This window comes from Callionymus lyra, chromosome 12 (genome assembly GCF_982586985.1).
Source record: "Callionymus lyra chromosome 12, fCalLyr1.hap1.1, whole genome shotgun sequence".
In the NCBI taxonomy this organism is placed as follows: domain Eukaryota; kingdom Metazoa; phylum Chordata; class Actinopteri; order Syngnathiformes; family Callionymidae; genus Callionymus; species Callionymus lyra.
This window is the reverse complement of record NC_141829.1, coordinates 22,500,751-22,517,981: the sequence shown is the minus strand read 5'-3', so window position 1 is coordinate 22,517,981 and position 17,231 is coordinate 22,500,751.

Genomic DNA, 17,231 nt, shown 5'->3' with positions numbered 1-17,231 from the left:
TTTTGCCTCCCGCTGCTTATTTCTGCATCTTTGATCTGCAAACCCTTTCCCTCATCGCTCTGTTGCTCGTGCCTTAATTCACATTGTTTTCATCGAATAACTCGACATGTTCATTATTTATCCTCGTGTCACGATCTTCTTACGACAAAAGTGTCATATTTTAGGCTCCAGAGATGATCCGTACAATGTTTAAATTAAATATTTATGTGAGCGAAGTGTATCTTTTACTGACTAGACATGAAACTATTGTTGTCACTGATGGTGTCACTTGAGAGTTGTTTTTACTTTCTTCTTTCAACGTGTTGTTTTTTACACTCGCTCTTTACACTCTGGTTTCCTCCCACTCATCGCCTGCAAAGGTCAGTTTGATACAAAGAAATCTAGTGTTGAAATACATTTTCTTGTTGGTTGTTGTGCTTTTATGAAACACAAAATAAACATACAAGATGAAGGACATTCTTCTACTCAGTCCATTATTCTCAAACAATAATCCCTGTAAAACATAATGGGTACATTGAGTTGATGATTGTTTGATCAGTCGAGCAGAAGTGCAGGTTAAAGTGTCAGATTATCCTGAGATGGAAGAAGACATTGATGGCTGAGCAGCAAGTAGACAGTCAACCATAATGTTCCATAAACTGGGCTCAACTATAAACGGTAATTGTTTGACGGTCAGACACAGACTGGACTGTTGAGCTGGTTCTTGTTCTCCTTCTGAGATTGCTGGCAGTTGGTGTCGATGAGGAGGGCTGGATTCCTGGGTCGTTACAAAACAGTTGAAAATTGTTGGATTAAAGTTGAAAATGTTTTTGAAAACAGTTAAACATTGGTTGATTTCTGTTGAAAATTGTAAGATAACAGTTGGAAATTATTTTATTTCAGTTGAAAATTTGTTTATTTCATTTGAAAATGGTTGAATTTGAGTTGTAAATTGAGTGATTACAGTTTCAAATGGTTTGATAACAGTTGATAATTGTTAGATTACTGTTGAAAATCTATAGATTACAGTTGAGAATGGTTGGATAGCAGTTGAAAATTGGTTTATTTCAATTGAAAATTGTTAGATTAACGTTGAAAATTGGTTAATTTCAGTTGAAAATTGTTGGATTACATTTAAAAATGGTTTGATTACAGTAGAAAATAGGTTTATTTCAATTTAAAATTGTTGGAGTACAGTTGAAATGTGTTAGTTTACAGTTGAAAATTGGTTTATTTCAGTTGTAAATTGTGTGATTACAGTTTAAAAACGGTTCAATTTCAATTAAAAATTGTTGGATTACAATTGAAAATAGGTTTATTTTAATTAAAAATTGGTCGATATCAGATGAAAATTGTTGTATAACAGTTAAAAAATGTTAGATTACCGTTGAAAATTGGTTGATTTCAGATGAAAATTGGTTTATTTCAATTGGAAATTGTTGGAGTACAGTTGAAAATTGGTTTATTTCAGTTGTAAATTGTGTGATTACAGTTTAAAATGGTTTGATTACAGTTAAAAATGGGTTTATTACAATTGAAAATGGGTTTATTTGTTTGAAAATGGGTTTATTACAACTATTTGAAGACAGTTTAAATGTGTTTGCTTAAGGTTGAAACGTGTACGATTGTTCATGCAAGATGTTTACAAAACCAAGACTGTGTACGATTATAAACTGTTCTCTGTCTAAACGAGATAGAAACAACAACTGGGAGGAGGCTCTGGGGAATCCTAGGACGCTCTGGAAAGATGACCTGGGAACACCTCGGGATTCCCCCCAGAAGAGAGCGAGTCTTCTCAACGTAGCCAAACACCTTCACCAGTGGCTTGTTTAGAAACGTCCCCACTTCACCAGCACCTGTCCGTGTGTGTGTGTCAGCAGTTGGACTCCAGCTGTTCCCATCGTTCCCAGGTTTGGCCCTCAGCTCCTCAGCAGACCTCGCTTTAATTAGCGCAGGATTAAGGCCAAGCGGCTCATTTGTGTGGATGTTATCTTGAAAGCTTCTCACCTTCAGGCCGGTCTGAGGGTAAAACACTTAGAAAACGCTGCGCCGGCTGAAAGAAGTCGCTCGGGGCCTCGGCTCCAGACCGTCCTGACAATGAAGCGTGTTTGCGGGCTCGTCATCTCCACACATGAAAGAGGCTGATTTACATCGAATTGAGATTATGCAAATGAGGCCTGGACCAGGGCCAGTATTGTCATGCTAAATTGGGAGCCCACAGCGTGAGGTCAGCCGCGGTCCTGGTGCGGAGATGGATCTCGATGCTCGCGCCGGGTTCCAGGTTCTGTTCGCTCTCGATTGGAGGCTCAGCCGAGCTCTGGCATCACGGAGCGGAATCTTTAATTCATACGCAGCGTATCAGCGCGGCGCCGTGGCGTGGTAAATCCCTGGTGGGCGCATGTTCATCTCCCACAATCCCTCCCTGGAGCTTCGGCGCACCGGGACGTCTCGTCTTGGAGCAGACATTAATATGTTGATGTGTGTGTCTGGAGCAGATGTTTAGTCTAATGTCGCTCCTGCGTCGCTTTAAACATGTTTCACCGACATGAAGACGCTTCAACACTGGATTAGAGGTGTGAGGAGATATCAATATATATCCTAACATTGGTTTTTATCTGCCTTTGCTCAAGCAATGTTTATTTATTTATTTATCTTTCAAAGCAAGATGGAAGATTCATCGCTTATTATAATTTATTGTGTAAAATTAATGGTCGATCTCGATTATTCTTTTGTTTTTATTGTTATTGTAGACTGTTGTACTTTTTACAATTGTTGAGCAGTTTTCTTATATAATTATTATATTTATTTTATTTTACTTGTTCATTTCAGTTTAAAATTGTTAGATTACAGTTTAAAATTGTTTGATTTTACTTGAAAATTGTTGGATTAGAGTTGAAAATTGTTGGATTAGAGTTGAAAATTGTTGGATTAGAGTTGATAATTGTTGGATTAAAGTTGAAAATTGGTTTATTTAAATTTAAGATTGTTGGGTTACACTTAAAAATTGGTTTATTTCAGTTGTAAATTGTGTGATTACAGTTTAAAATGGGTTTATTTTAGTTGAAAATGGTTGGATTTTAGTTGGACATGGTTTGATTACAGTTGATAATTGTTTGATTGAAGTTGAAAATGTGTTTATTTCAGTTGGAATTTGTTTCATTACAGTTGATAATTGTTTTACAGTAGACAATGTTTATTTCTGTTGAAAATTGGTTCTCGATTATTTTTTTGTTGTAATTGTTAGGGTGGATTGTTGTACTTTTTTTTTCTTTTTTTTACAATTGTTTGTTTTCTTTTATTTTCATTTTATTTATTTTATTCAACATGTTCTGTTGTAAGAGTGGATATAGTATTTTTTTTTTTATTAAGTAGAGGTTTTTTTTACATTCTTGCTTTGTCATTTGTTTAATGTCAAAAGGTTTCAAAATAATTCTACTTGATCTCGTTTTCAAATCATACGAGAAAATATAGCCTGAAATATTTTTTGGGGGCATTTCGCCCAGCTCCCCTTTTAAATGATATTTAATTTGTTTCATATTTATTTTATTAAATTTTAACAACTATTTTAATATTTATTTTAAAATGTACAATTGAAATAAAGATACATTGAGTCAGTTTGCTTATTTTTGTGTTGCAATTAAACGTCTGGTCACTAGATGGCAGCAGAGCTTACGTCCACCACAGCTAAAGGAACAATGAAAAGTCCTGATGATGACTGAGGACGAGAGGATACATTTGACTCCAGCAGGTTTTAAAGCTGAAGCTTGGACATATTTTGGTTTCTAAACAAATTAAAACAGTAATGACTTCATCAAGAGTCATGTGGTAACACCAAAGTCAAGTACTCAACAATACTGCAAATAAATACTTTTGCATTATGACTAAATATATTGTGTTGTTCCCCTGTATTGTATCACCAGGTTCTTGCCGACACACACCACTAATCTAGATGTCACACACCCGCTGTCTAAGAGTCAAAAACCTTTACAATGTGAGTGTGAAAGAATTAGGGATAAAGTGGCGCGAGATTATGTTGAAAAGGTCACCAAGCCTTTGTGAGGACGTCGCTCCAATCCTCCCGCCGACTATGAAAACACATCCTCCTTATGCTTCATAATTCATGAAGATTGATTCTTGACGGAGGGGATTGGTCGCCTTGAACGATCTTTCTTCAGGTGATTTCTGCTCGAGTGACTGTGAAGTGTGATCGACCTTCTCCGGGTCTCCCTCGCTCGCCGCTGCAGCGCTCTGACGTATTGATCCTCCACTGGACATCGATCGCAGTCGTTCTCGCCGCCATAATTGCCGCTAATCTACAATTCTAATGAGATTCTTATTTCAATTACGACGAGGATCAAGTCGTCCAATGATGTCCTGCATGCAGATGAAGCTGCAGGCTTGACGGTGGCAGGGAACGACCTTGACTCTGACTGGACGCCTCCAGTACGTTTGACTGGCATTTTTCAGTCAATTAAAAAAGCTAAAACTGATGTTTTATTGCGTATTATTTTATTATATATATGCTCTACAAGAAGAAAGAAATCAATAATTTTTCAAATGTGTGTAAAGAGACTAGGAAAAACTGACAAAAAGTTAAATGAAGCAAGGATAAAAAGTAGGAAAAAGGGCCTGAAATAAAGAGTTTTTAAATATATGTAAGATTGAACTTGAAATTAATAATACAAGTAAATAAAGAAAATAAAATGTTTATTAGCTGTCAAAATAATTTCTACTTTTGTCGATCTTTTCCAAAGTCATCGTCTTCAGGAACTGCTCAACAAATGACTAAAATGTTTTAACACAGTGATGATAAAATGGGTTGTTTAGCTTTTGCGATAACGTGAAAGCTCATTGAAAAAAAGGTTTAAGATGCAACAGCGCCCCTAGTGTTTAGCTAAGAATGGATCACAGAGGAAAGACGTTGACAGTAAGATAATATAAAATAAATAAATAGTTCTACTGAACCCCTGTTTTCCATTGTTCAATTGTTTTCATGCATTGAAACTACTTTCACTAAATGCCTTTGTACTTTGTCAGTGTGAGTACACAACTCTGAGGACAGTCAGATTACATTCAACTTCAGATTTAAATTCTCTTAGATTTTGGATGTAAAGCAGCGACTCACATAAATCCTGCTCTTACTATAAGGGACTAATTGATTGTATGGTGGAGCAGTAATCTGACGAACAGTAAGCAGCTTAGAATATTTAAAATGTGTCCTCCATTATCACGGCATTCTGAATATAAGTTACCGCTGATCCTGACGACCTCGAACCGAACTGACCTCCAGTCTCATGTACGACGTGGAGTAATACTACAGTCTCGTGGAGTAATACTACAGAGTCTAGTGGATGACGTGGAGTAATACAACAGATTCTCGTTGAGTAATACTACAGAGTCTCGTGGACTACAAGGAGTAATACTACAGAGCTTTACAGAATACTACTACATAGCTTCTTGAAGAGTAATACTACAGAGCCTTACAAAGAGTAATACTACAGAGCTTTACAGAATACTACTACATAGCTTCTTGAAGAGTAATACTACAAAGCCTTACAAAGAGTAATACTACAGAGCTTTACAGAATACTACTACATAGCTTCTTGAAGAGTAATACTAAAGAGCCTTACAAAGAGTAATACTACAGAGCTTTACAGAATACTACTACATAGCTTCTTGAAGAGTAATACTACAGAGCCTCACAAAGAGTAATACTACAGAGCTTCCTTAAGAGTAATACTACAGTGCCTCACAGAGTAATACTACAGAGCCTCACAGAATTATACTACAGAGCCTTACAACGAGTAATATTAAAGTGCCTCATAAAGAGTAATACTACAGAGCCTCACAAAGAGTAATACTATAGAGCCTCACAAAGATTAATACTACAGAGCCTCACGAAGAGTAATACTACAGAGGTTTACAGAGTACTACTACATAGCTTCTTGAAGAGTAATACTTCAGAGCCTCACAAAGAGTAATACTACAGAGCTTCCTTAAGAATAATACTACAGTGCCTCACAGAGTAATACTACAGAGCCTCACAGAATAATACTACAGAGCCTCACAGAGTAATACTACAGAGCCTTACAAAGAGTAATATTAAAGTGCCTCAAAAGAGAAATACTACAGAGCCTCACGAAGAGTAATACTATAGAGCCTCACAAAGATTAATACTACAGAGCCTCACGAAGAGTAATACTACAGAGCCTCATGAAGAGTAATACTACAGATCCTCATGAAGAGTAATACTACAGAGCCTCCTAGGGTAATACTACAAACCCTGTGGATAAATACTAAGGAGTACTTTCTTAGTAATACTACAGAGAAAAGTAAAGGATTGTAAATGTGTCTTAGAGCCTTGGAAATACTGTAATAGTTTAGTAAAAACACACAGTGTAGTATCAAGATCTTCATGTCAACGAGGAATGAAAGTTAATGTGTTGCTGTGAGACAAATATCATTCAAGTTTCAGAGGAACATTGATGCGACTCCTGAAGTCCTAATGTGTTAAAGACTCTTAAAAGCTGCTGAGATGATTCCTTTCTCCTGCGGTGAGCTCCATGAAGTTAATGGGATTAGAGTCGAAGCTTCTGACCCAAAATTTCTCTCTCCAGTGTTTGACAGCAGCGTCGGCTAATGAGGCGCCGCTCTTCACACATGAAGAGGCGTTTGATGCTGCGCTCTATCAGCGGCTCTGGGGACGCTTTTGTTGGCCGGAAATTGAATCTGCCGGTCGTGGCTCTGCTCTGAGGTGGTGACAGTGTCTCCGTTGAAGCTTTTACACTCGCTTTTAAGAATGCTGTTGAGATTTCAAACACTTTGTTTTGGTATGAGATCATTTATCATTTAAGTTCTGTTGAAGCTCCGCCAGTTGTCAGGGTGTTTTCAAGAAATCGAAAATTATAAATCAAACCATTTTATTGAAAAAAATGTATACTTAGTTACTACAGAAAAGTAAATGATTTAGTAAATAACAATTATTTACAGATAATGATAATAATTACATTTTTATTTATTTAATTTTACAAATATCAGGGTTTTTCAAAGAACAAATCAGTTCTGAAAAAAGATCCTTGGATTTTGATTTTTAAGTCATAAATATCACAACCGTTATGTGTTAAAGTGAATTTGTATTCACGAAACTTGTGTAAAACTGCTATTGCTGTAACAGATTTATCATTTGAAACGCAAGATAGACGATAAAAAAAATGTACTGTGAGAAAAAGGGATAAAACTTGACAAACTTCTTTACAACAACACGGATAAATAAAGAAATAGTTGTTTTTTTTAAACACAGTTAAGTTAGAAATCTACCAGTATTATAAAAAAAATGCCTGCAACAATGTTTATTTATGTTTTCTGAATTAAATTGCAGAACCAGCCCTTTGTTTTAATTAAGCATTTAAATGCTTTTAATGTGAAATACTTCCACCACATAGTTACACATATATTGATTGATGTGCATCACTTATGTCACATCTATTTATACACAAAGATTTTCACTGAATTATGGTTTTCAAAGTACAAGTGAACTTAAGTTAAGTTTGGACACTCAACTTTTAGTAAGTAACTTCTTTGTTAAGATCTTTGTATAGGAGGTGCTAACATGTTAGCTAAGAGCAGTTTTTGTGGAACAGCGTCTTTGTTCTTTGGATTGTCAATTTGACTTATGTGCGTGTGTGTGTGTGTGTGTGTGTGTGTGTGTGTGTGTGTGTGTGTGTGTGTGTGTGTGTGTGTGTGTGTGTGTATATGTATGACGACTCCCGGTCGTTCCCTTACAAAAAGAAGATTCAATTTTGCCTCCAGAGATGAAACGTGAAGCCTTATAACACCATCACGGAATGAAGAACTACAAATGTGATTCCTTGTGTTTGTAATATTGAGTCACTGCGGACTCACACCCGTGTGTTATTGACAAGCACGTGTGTATTTGCTGTCCCAGCAGACGCTCTAGATTGCAATTCTCCGATATCCTGGTTCCCTCGACACTGAAGCAATATCGAAGACCCTGATTCTTTGTCCTGAACAGGGAGCTCACGTGTTTTATATTGCCCACATCTTCTGTGTGTGTGTGTGTGTTTCTGAATAATTCATCACGTCCATAAATAATCCGGCCTCCCTGAAGACGGCATGATACAGAGATATATTAGCGTCTGCCCTGATTTCATTTTTTGCACCGAAACTGAAAGAGAGAGTGAGACGAATCGTATGAATGAATTTACTCTGATTACATGTTTAACTTGTGTTCTCTACGCTCTGCCTCTGGTCTTCTCCAGGCACTCTGGTTTCCTCCCACAGTCAAATTACCACGAAAGTGCAAGCTGTAAGTCAACGTTGCATATTTGATGATGTTATTTTTATTTTTTATTATTTAATGAAGCTTTAAATAGATGTTTAAAGAGCATGTTTTATGACAGAAGGAAGCATTTAAATCAACAACATTAGAACCTTTTAAACACGACAAAGCTTCACGACCTGATTGGCTTAGATTTGCTGTTATGTACTTGAAAATACAAACATTTGATCTGTTTTCTTATCTGCAGGCATCTTGTCCTCAAGTCTGACCTTGCAAGCGTAGAAAACCAATAATATCTTCTTTGTTACCAAGTCAAAGATGTTTTGATGGATAAAAATGAAAATATCTACAGTTTAATCAAATCTTTACTTGGCTCCACATTTCTGTATCAAAACTGGTACTTTTGAAAAACGTCCTTAAAAAAAGAGAGACTAGTCTCTTTAAATTATAACTAGTTGTTGAAATATGGTATTTTTCTGTCGAAAAATGTAAAAAACTGTGTTGCTCTTACGTCTAGTTGCTGACAAATATTTCAGAAGTGGTACCATTATGGTACTGAAACTAGTACTATTCCAAACACGTCATATTTACAAGGCTCATCTTTTTTTCTTCTAATGATTGAGCATTAAGCTAAAGTTGTTAAAAAGTCTCAAAGTGTGACATCATCAGAAGGCGACTGGTCGGACACAATTTACAAGCTAGACCTTGTTTTAAAAAGTTGTCGGACAACCAAGTTGTCGTTGATACGTGATGGAAGACTTTAGCTAACAGGACACTGTAAGTACCAATTCATTACCTCCTACTAATCCGGGCGAGCACTTCCTACGTGATAACTTCTTTTTTGAGTAATTAAAACTTCAAATCTATCATCCATCACCTCCTGGTCTGACGACAGACGTGACTTTCACCCCAACAAAATGTGTCCGAGCTACGACGTTGCTGATTGGCTAAAACACGTTTGACAATGCAATACAAAGCTTTAAGTGACTAACGGGGATTATCAAATAAAAAGCTTTTCTTTTTAAAAGGTAGTTTAAAAAATGGGATGGGACACAGTTTAGAAAATCGGCAGCGTTGTCACATTCATCTTTTTGTCGATACATATCTTTTATGTGTGGGACAAAGTGTCCTTCAATCGTTATATCGTCATATCACTCATAAAAAAGCTTTTCAAAGGTCATTTTCCTTCGCATGATGTGAGGAACTCTCATACATTTGAAAATGAAATAGGGGGAGGAGAGAAGTTCAGGAGGATTATTAATCTCCCATTTTCCAAAAGGAATCATGGGTCATCCTTATTTAATGTGAATTAGATATGGTTTAAATGTCAATTACTTACATTTCCATGGTTTCCTGCTCCCTCGCCTGGTCCTTCTTAAGCGACTTTGTTGACATTTTAATATACACAAAGATCTACAAACACACATTCTTGAAAAGATAGAGTGTAAACAGGAAAGTACAAAAGTCCAGATCAGCCTTTAAACCATAAATGATGATCTTCAATGAGTCTAGAAATACATTTATTCTCGACTCAAACACTGTTCTTCCAAGTCCTCCACCCTCGACTCCCTCTTATGTTCATCTAAAAATAAGAAATTACGAAACAAGTTCAGCTGAAACGGATCATCAGGAGTCAGAGATGAACTTCATGTGATTCATTGTTCACCGTGTGACTGCACAGGAAGAGTTTACGTAAAAATGTTTCATGTCTCATCAACGATGTTGACGTTGATGCGCGACCAGGACAAAGACGGACTGTGAGACGACGGCTTGTGTAACGCCTGATCCCGACTGTTATGTAAGAGCTTTGCATTGAAGAGCTGGAGATGTGAGTCTGTGTTTGCAGGATCGACTTTGATGTCGAGAGACTCCAGATGTCGTTGCGATGGTTTATATGCATGAGTTTGGTACACAAACATTTGGATCCGTCAGTCATTCTGCAGAGAGAGTCTGGATAACAAGCTAACGCTAACAATGTCTCTTATCTGACGGGGGCTCGTCAGTTTATCAGGTTCGCTTTCAGAACTCATTCTATTCCGACAAGCAAACTAGATAGATAGACTTGTTCTTGTTCTTTGTCTTTATGTTCTTCTTCTTATTTTATTTTTATTTATTACTTTGTATTGTTTATGAAAAATTGCTGGCTATAACAATTTCCCGAAGGAGACCTCCTGAGGGATCAATAAAGTTTTACCTTACCTTACCTTACCTTACCTTAGATAACTATCAACGTTTACACTGAGCCATGTGTGACTTCTGGGCGGAGCTGAGTTGTGTGTTTCTTGCGAGCTGACAAGTACAGCTGTGCACTTTAAATATTTACAAACATCACAGACAGTTAAGCAGAATAAACAAGAATAAGTGAACGTGAAAAATAAAACTTTTGTACTGATCAACTTTGTTTTCTATCTATGGAGCTAAATAATGGGTAATAAAAATAAGTAAAAGTAAGTAATTTTTATTTGTATAGCGCTTTTCCAGACCAGGGTCACAAAGCGCTTAAACAATCTAAACAATATTCAATAAAGTATATACTTTAAAGGTCAAGATAAAACTGATAACACAACAGGAGTTCCAGAAAATCAAGGAAAAGCCTGAACAAATAAAAACGTCTTAAGATGTTTCTTAAAGGAAAAAAACAAAGAAGAAAAATCATATTATATGAATTGTTATTTAGCATTTTGTTAGTGTTTTGTTTCCTCTAGATACATTGAAATGTTCCAGACTATAAGCAAGCAGCTGCTTTACAAGACAATTGTTCAGCTAATCTATAGATGTAATGGTTTAAAGGCCTCCAGTAGGAACTCAGGAGCCAGACAGGTGGAACCATGATGCTCAGAAGGAAATAAAGATTTTTTTCTAGTAAGCGGTTTTTGTGTGTGTTTTTTTGCAATGCTGTTTTAATGCTGCCGTAAAATTTTAATTGAAAGAAAGCATTTACTTAATAAGCCACATATGTTTCAACATATGTGTCTTATAGATGACCTTTAAATATAATACTTTTTATATCTATCTAAGGATACTCAACGATATATACTTAGATATGCTACCTTTTTTTAATAATTGCATGGTGATACACAAACCATGTTTCTGTGTTACTTTCTTTTTGCTCTGAGGATGTTCATGTTCATGTAAGTAGAAAAATAAATTGTCATTCACAGTCCCCGACCCAGACTGTTGATTCAGCATCAAGTTGTTGAATATCAAAGCTGTGTGTGTGTGTGTGTGTGTATGTGGGTGTCTGTTTGCAAGCCTATGTGTGTGCCAGTGTTTTTATTTGTATGTGTGCAAGCGTGAGTGTGGGGGTGTAGATGTGTTTGTCTAGATGCATGTATGTGTGCAATTGTGTGTGTGTAAGTGTGTAGGTGTGTGTTGCTGGTGTTTGCAATCCTGTGTATGTGCCAGTGTCTATATGTGTGTGTGCAAGTGTGCAATTGTGCGTGTTTGAGGATGTATGTGTGTGTGTCTAGATGCATGTATGTGTGCAAGTGTGTTTGTGTGTGTGTTTGCAAGCCTGTGTGTGTGTCAGTGTCTTTATATGTGTGTGTGCAAGTGTACATTTGTGAGGGTGTATGTGGTTGTGTCTTGATGCATGTATATTTGCAAGTGTATGTGTGTGTAAGTGTGTAGGTGTGTGTGTGTGTGGGTGTGTTTGCAAACCTGTGTGTGAGAGTGTATGTCTGTGTCTAGATGCATGTATGTGTGAAAGTGTGTTTGTAAGTGTGTAGGTGTGTGTGGATGTATGTTTGTGAGCATGTGTGTGTGTGCGTGCAAGCTTGCCTCTGTGTGTGCAAGTGTGTGTTCGAGTGTATGTGTGTGCTTTGTGTGTGTGTGTGTGTGTACCATCAGCATATGTGGATGTATAAGTTCATCATAAAATCTCATCTGTGCACAGAAATGTGATCTTGAGATTATTAATCCGTGTTTCTCCATCAAAGCTAAAGCAGCAGAGATGATTCATCAGACCAGAGCAGGAAGACTCTTGTGGTGGCGTCATGGAAACAATCAGATACTTTTTCCTCCCAGTGTTGAGACGGATAAAGTGGCTAAGCTGGTCCCCGTGTTATCTCCAACGAAAATAGCTTTTTTCTCACTGCGTCGTCCATCATCTGTGAGCTTGAATTAAGAAACTGAGCAGATAAAGCTTTTTCTAATTATTTCACGCCATCATTCGTCAGCGTGTGACAAACGCAGCCGTTGTTGAGGAAATTGAAGCAATAAAAAAAATAAAAATGAGTGTTAGATCTGAGAATAGCTGTTGCTTTTCTCCCCCAGTCGTGAGTCAGATCCGTGACATTCCTAACTCTGGCTCGTCACGACCAGTCGTCGTCCGTGGGAGTTTAAAGTCGTCCTCAGCATCACATCCGTAGCGGCTGATATTCGTGACCTTCCCTCTCCACGGCGGAAGCAGCTCGCCGCCATACATCACTGTCAGCGCACAGATTGTCTCAGCCACGCTCAGGTCATTTATTTTTCCTGGTAAAATGTGGTGTAATTTGCTTTCTGCTCGCACAGCAGAAACGCTGCTTCTCTGTAGGCGACTCCCTCTCCACGCCTGATTCCTGCACCGACGATCACGATTCAACAAAGAACAAATGGTTTAAAATCAACGAATGACGACGCGTTTTCTCTTTTAAATGTACTTTTGTGTTCAAATCCTTTTTACTTTTAAACGTTTTTACATTCTAGATGGAGTGAGAACAAATAAAAATGGCCGCCCTCTTAAAAAATCAGGTAAAGCTAAATATAATTGAATATATCGGATAGGACAATTAATCTAAAGAAAACCTTTAAGGATACCACGACTGTGGTTATGACAAAAAAAGATATATTTTTATTCAATGATTTATTTATTTTACACACATGTTATCACAATGCAAAAATATTCTTCTTTGAATTCACAAGTGAAAAGAAAGAAGAAAAAATACAAATAATTTGTTAACTATAAGCAACAACTGTAAATGTAATGATGAATATTATAGTTTTAATATGTACCACTAGGGCCACTTTATTATAGTGTAATTAATGAGTACAAAGTTAACCCCAATCAAAACCACAACTAAACGTTGGTGTTTTTTTTGCTGCTGTTACAAATGAATGACAATGTTTTAAAAAATGTATTGTACAAGGTCAACACTAGTATCACTAAAAACCACATTACTATGGGACATGTTGGTATCATAACTGGTGGTATTGTCCCGTTTAATGTGTGTTTTTTAGAAATCAATAGGGATTATAAAAGTCAGAAAGTAATCTGGAAAGTTCAAAAGGGTTGGACATTGTTTCTAAGCAAATGTTTGTGCTTCAAGGAGAAAAACATGTGTCTTGTGGTGAAAAGAGTACAGTTTTTGTACCTTATGTTGTTGTTTTGAACGTCAGACAATGGAGTGTTTGTATTTATTAGAGGCTATAATATCAGATAACTACTAGAATAGAAGCTGACGTTGCTAATATGTTGTCAAAGACACATTTTTTCATTGTCCAGCCTGCAACTTGGATAGAGTTTATAATGCTGGCCTCTTGGATGAGTTTGAAACAGTGGCCATCCCACCTCTGACACCACTTGTCGCCCCAAGCAAAGAACTCAACGACGTCGTGACAACCGTCCATCCATGAAGTGTTTGATGACGAGCCTCGAGGTTCACTCGTGAGTCGGTCCAGGCATCATCCTGTCGTGACTGAACCCACACGATTACTCACCGCTGCGAACACTTCTTACATCACGACTGTGTACTTGTACTTAAAGTTCACCCTCCCCCGCACGCACTTCCTGCTTACATTACATAAGTGTTTGTCTGCATCAGGGCTTCTGGACGCTCACAGATTAGGATTAAAACGGGAGCTCCAGCTGTTTTTGAGGCGTTTAAAAAGTGTTGAGTGGAAGATGTCAGTTGGAGGCAGAGAAGTTCACGAGCCGCCTTAATGGCTCTCCATGTTGTCGGGTCAGCAGCGAGAGAACGTTTCCTTACGCAACAGCGTTTTTTCAGAGAAACACTCAGCACATCCAGGTTTACGAGACACCGGCACTTTGTGAGTTCAGGTTCTTCAGCGAGAAGCTCGGAAGCAGAAGCGAGTCGATTCAAATGAACAGCACAAAAGACGCCACCCTGCCCGCCCAGAACCCCCCCGAGAGTCGGATCAGAACATTTTCAGGAAGCAAACAAATCAATCAGTGTCAATTAGAGCCGCGTTCAAAGTGAACCACATCCTGAGCATCGCGCCGCACTTAGCAGCAGGTCGCACAATTACACAACAAAGTGCTCCGAGTGTGAGAGGATGCGTCGTCTTTTATCTCCGGTGCTCTCAGGTTCCCCCCAGCGGGCCTGGGCTCCCTCTCACTTTTCAGCTTCTGGTCCTTCACTGTGAAGGTCCGATGATCTTCAAAGTGTTGCTCTTTTGAAACCTGCAGAGATGTTGAAGTCGGCGTGTCCGAGCCTCAACACAGAGCTACACAGATTATATTCTCACTTCTAAACCAACCTTTACCATCCTTCAGCTACTTGTTATGCTTTCTATTTTACAGTGTGATACAACAATGCTAAAACAAATCAAAAAGATCAACACAAAATGAATAAAAAAGGTTTGTGAGCGACATTTGTTTGGATGTGAAGTCTACTTTCTAAGTGTTTTAATGGGTCTGGGGAGGTCCAGAATCAAAACCTCTTCATACATATTTGATGGATCTTCATTTACCCAAAAAATCATCTGACAAGCATTAGCAACGACTTCAACACTTGATCTTTATACAGTTGTTTCATTTAATCCTGGAAGTGGATGTTTTTTGTGTGAATAGTAGGTAAGTAAGTAATTTATATTTATATAGCGCTTTTCCAGACTAGGGTCACAAAGCGCTTAAACAATCAAAACAATACTGAATAAAATATATACTTAAAAGGTCAAGATAACACTGAGAACAACACAGGAGTTCCAGAAAATCAAGCCTGCACAAATAAAAATGTCTTAAGATGTCAGTAAACTCCATCAAGCGCAAAGAGAGAGGAAGATCATTCCAAAGCTTAGCAGCAACAGTCTGGAAGGATTTCTCTCCTCTGGTCCTGAACCGTGTTCAGGAACCATCAGTAGATTCTGATCCACAGACCTCAGAGCCCGAGCTGGGGTGTAAGGCTGGATCAGATCACTGATGTAAGGAGGAGCCTGACCATGAATATCTCTGAAAGTAAGAACCAGAATTTTGAAATTGATCCTGAAAGAAACAGGAAGCCAGTGAAGAGTTTTAAGGATCAGAGAAATGTGAGTTCTTCTACTAGAGCGAGTGAGAATTCTCGCTGCAGAGTTTTGTATCAACTGCAGGCGAGACAGATCCTTCTTGTTAAGACATAAAAACAAACTTTTACAATAGTCTAAACAAGAAGACACAAACGCATGGATTATAAGCTTCAGATGATTTTCCTAAGTTTAGGCTGCAGTTTAGATTTTAATTTTCTGCTGTAAAAACACGGAAATATTTTCTCTTCTGTTGTATTCTTTTCCTTTCTTTCTCCAATTTACAAATGCTATCTATGAAGCTAACAATTTCTCTGTTAGCAAGATAGATTATAGAAAGTACGGACAAAGTATCCGTGACGTCACTCGACCAGTACTTAACCACACTCACCGCCACCTTAGAAATGCAGTCCTTAGGTTTACCTAGAGAGTTCTGGCTGCATTATGATCGGGAGAGGAAACTGTGCTTCAGCTGAGATAAATACGCATTCACTTGTTTGTCAGCGAGGCAGCTTACTATGCAAATTGAGGCAAAATGATAAATGGGAATATAATGAACAGGGAAATGGGTTTCAATCCCATTGATTAGGTTGCAGATTGTAAAATTAGTGTTTAAGTACCAAACGTTTTTTTTTTTTTTACCAGTTTGCCAATTACCATTTCTGTTTTGTCCAGTAAAAGTCAGCTTTTTACATAACTGCAGGTGTTTCTGCAGCCAGCCTCGAGTGGACACTTACAAAATTGCAGCCTTTTGAAATTTTCATTTGGTTCCCTAGTAAATATTTCAAACTTGATGTACATAAACACATTTATGTTTCACTTATTGAAAGTCTCTTTATAAGTGATATGATAATCTGTTCCTTGGCTCAGGTTAAACACCGATATCTTAAAAGGTACTACAGGGGTGATAAGGTTTTTTTCTACATGAATAGTCAAAACTTCTTACCGTTGTGTAACAGGTTGGATACAGTTGTGCAATAAAACCACTAGAGGGTTTTGTCTCCATTAAAACAGCTTCTAATACCATTAAAGCAAAGCCCTTCCAGTCGTTATCAGACACAATTTATTTTATTGTTGTAGAAACACTGCACTTAAGGAGCTAAAAAGATAGATAAATTACAGTCAACAAAACATACAGTATACATCACAAAACTTCACCTACCGCATTCTTCGGACTATGAGGCGCACTTAGAATCATTCTGTTTCTCAAAATTCGACATGCTCCTTATAAACTAATACAGTTATTATTATTATTTTATTTAATTACCTCAAATTGATTTTAGGTGATACACGGAGAACATCTGTCAAAATTCTTGGTAAACTACAAAGTCCAAGCTTAATTCACCACAAAGTAATCCTCTGTAATTCACTGAAGTAATAGTAAAAGTGGAGCCTCCAGCAAAAACAGCAATACGCCTCGTAGAGTTTCACATCAGAGCATTACTATATTTATTTTTTAATTTAGGGACATTAATACCCTGTATAAGTACCATTATTTATGAATAAAATTGTTGTATCTTTTAGAAATCGTTCATCAAAGTTTAAGTCGTCGCTGTCAATATAGTCTCAAAGTTTTTTGAAAGTCTCCCGTCTGAGGCCCACATCACATGACTGACACAAACACGACTCATTGGTTAACTCGTGCTCTGCGGCACCCACCAGCATGGATGGGTTGGTGAGTAATGAACACGGACAAGGAGGAGAAAAGAAAAAATGTGTAAGCGGTTGC